The sequence below is a fragment of the Astatotilapia calliptera genome, chromosome 6 (genome assembly GCF_964374335.1).
Source record: "Astatotilapia calliptera chromosome 6, fAstCal68.1, whole genome shotgun sequence".
In the NCBI taxonomy this organism is placed as follows: domain Eukaryota; kingdom Metazoa; phylum Chordata; class Actinopteri; order Cichliformes; family Cichlidae; genus Astatotilapia; species Astatotilapia calliptera.
The window spans coordinates 37,630,040-37,633,120 of NC_137427.1; the positions used below are offsets into that span (position 1 = coordinate 37,630,040).

At 46.1% G+C, this 3,081-nt stretch overlaps 1 long non-coding RNA gene across 1 annotated transcript; it reads left to right on the forward strand.

The window, feature by feature from the left end:
• The first annotated feature begins 422 nt into the window (after positions 1-422).
• LOC113011732 (uncharacterized) lies at positions 423-1,347 on the forward strand. Its single transcript, XR_003270606.2, has 2 exons — positions 423-545; positions 963-1,347. It is a non-coding gene; the product is annotated as an uncharacterized LOC113011732 (long non-coding RNA).
• The last annotated feature ends 1,734 nt before the right edge of the window (positions 1,348-3,081 follow it).

A 3,081-nucleotide genomic window follows, 5' to 3' on the forward strand; every position in this document is an offset into this window, starting at 1 on the left:
CCACAATTCACAAGGGCCTGTGCTACTGGCTAAGGCCATTCACATTAAACCAGGGTGTGTGGTGCTGACCAATACGATCCATATTTCACCAGGGCCACTGTTGTTGGCTGAGGCCATATACATAACACCAGGGACAGTTCTTTTGGCTGAGGCCATCATCACCACACCAGGGCGTGGGGTGCTGGATGAGGCGATCCACATTACACCAGGGCCAGTGGTTTTGGTTGAGGACATTTGTAACCCAGTAGAGAAAACTACCTTTTGTTATTTTTTTCTTGTTTTCGTTTTGATTGTATAAATGTATTTTCATTATTTTATTTTGAAAAGAAACATTTATTTTGAAAAAAGGAAGTGTGATCCTCTAGCAAACTTTATTTTCTGTTGCTGGATCACAAGGGATAAATGCCTTTTTCATTGGTTGAAGGTGGTTTTAGCCTCGTCTTCCGAAACACCAGACCATCATTTCACATGAGCTAGATCTTTTCGCACGTGGAAATAGATGAGACAGGTCACGGATAGCTCGTGCGGAATTTTCTAACATTTTGGTGAGTTTAGCCCATGGGTTTGAAAAGTTAATAATGTGTTAGTCTGTTGCTAAAAGTTGTTTCTTCTGTTCATACCGATTCGCGAGTGGTAATTTGCTGTTTAAAAACGGTTGAAATGCTGTTGTGGTAGGATTTGTTTAGCATACTCGAAGGATGATTGGAAAAATGTATTATCTTGCTGGTTATACCTATTAATCATAATTTCATGGTTAAAAAGAGAACAAGAAATTCATTTGTTGTTTACATGGTTAAAATAATTTCATGTATAACGAGAGATATATTCAAAGCATGCATGTAATGTATTACTGTGGTAATGTGAAAGAAATGTGAAAAGAGATAAAGAACTAAAGCTATAGCTGTGATACAAGAGAAGAAACGGAGCTGGCTGTGTACAATAATGTTAATATTGTTGTGCAGGCTAGGTTTTTTTCCCTTGTCCGTGTGGAAGGAACTAAGATTTTGGATTCCAATGGATTCTCTCCGGATGGAGATGGCGAGCCTGAGCCCAGACTGAACTTTGCAGAGGAACTTACTCTTCTTCCTCGACGGAGACTCCCAAGTGGTAACACACAAACCACAAACGAAAGAGAACAAGAACTAGACTAAGAATTTTTGACTTGACAAATGACCAAAGACAAAAAGACAATTGAATATTGAGCTCAAACGACTATTTTTGGGGTTATTTTTGTTTTGCCGGCTTCTTCTTATTATTGTTATGGTTATTATCACTACTACTGTCAATGTGGAATTTGTGTCTTGTTTATTTCATTTTTGTGCAAAATAATAACTGTTGCTGCTCAAATTCCTGTCTCCAGCCATTTCATTCTGCATTCGCCTCGCTTTCTATTGTAGCCCTGCCGAACCTAGCAACTGGTCCGTAGTTTGGCTGTCCTAAACTATTTAAAATGAGTCAGTGGTTACACATTCACATTACACCTGGGCCTGTGGTGCTAAACGATATCATCCTCATTTCACCCGATCAAGTGGTGTTGGCTATGGCGATTGACATTACGCCAGGGTGTTTGCTACTTGTTGATACCGTCCACATTTCACCAGGGTTTGTGTTGCTGGCTGATGCCATCTACATTACACCAGGGCCTGTGGTGCTGGCCAATAGCACCGACATTTCACCAGGGCCAGTGTTGTTTGCTGAGGCCATCCACATTACACCAGGGACAGTGCTTCCTGTGAGGCCATCTTCACCACACCAGGGACTGTGCTGTTGGCTGAAACCATCCACATTACATCAGGGCCATTGGTCCTTGCTGATGTCATCCACATTTCACCAGGGTCAGTGGTGTTGGCTAAGGCCATCCACATTACACCAAGGTCTGTGGTGCTGGCCATTACCATCCACATTTCACCTGGGCCAGTGTTGGTAGATGAGGCCATCCACATTACACCAGGGACAGTGCTTCCTGTGAGGCCATCTTCACCACAACAGGGACTGTGCTGTTGGCTGAAACCATCCACATTACATCAGGGCCATTGGTCCTTGCCGATGTCATCCACATTTCATCAGGGCCAGTGGTGTTGGCTAAGGCCATCCACATTATACCACGGCATGTGCTCCCTGTGAGGCTATCGTCACCGCACCAGGGCCTGTATTGCTGACTTAGGCCATCCACATTGCACCATAGCTAGTCCTCCCTCTGAGGCCAACTTCACGACAGCAGGGCCTGCGCTGCTGTCTGAGGTCATCTACATTTCACCAGAGCCTGTGTTGCTGGCTGATGTGATCCACATTACACAAGGGCCTGTGCTACTCGTTGATGCCATCCACATTAAACCAGGGCCTGTGGTGCAGGCCGAAACCATCCACATTTCACCAGGGCTTGTGTTTCTGGCTGATGCGATCCACAATACACAAGGGCCTGTGCTACTGGCTGATGACATCCCCATTACACCAGGGCCAGTGGTGTTGGCTGAGGACATTCACATTACACCAGGGCCTGTGTTGCTGGCCGAAACCATCCACATTTGACAAGGGCCAGTGGTGTTGTTGGCTGATGCCATTAACAAAACTCAAGGGCCTGTGCTACTGGCTGATGCCATCTACATTAAACCAGGGCCATTAGTCCTTGCCGATTTCATCCACATTTCACCTGGGTCAGTGGTGTTGGCTAAGGCCATCCACATTACACCAAGTTCTTTGGTGCTGGCAGTTACCATCCACATTTCACCTGGGCCAGTGTTGGTAAATGAGGCCATCCACATTACAACAGGGCCTGTGCTACTGGCTGAGGCCATCCACATTATACCACGGCATGTGCTCCCTGTGAGGCTATCGTCACCACACCAGGGCCTGTATTGCTGGCTTAGACCATTCACATTGCACCAGGGCTAGTGCTCCCTCTGAGGCCAACTTCATGACAGAAGGGCCTGCGCTGCTGTCTGAGGTCATCTACATTTCACCAGAGCCTGTGTTGCTGGCTGATGTGATCCACAGTACACAAGGGCCTGTGCTACTTGTTGATGCCATCCACATTAAACCAGGGCCTGTGGTGCAGGCCCAAACCATCCACATTTCACCAGG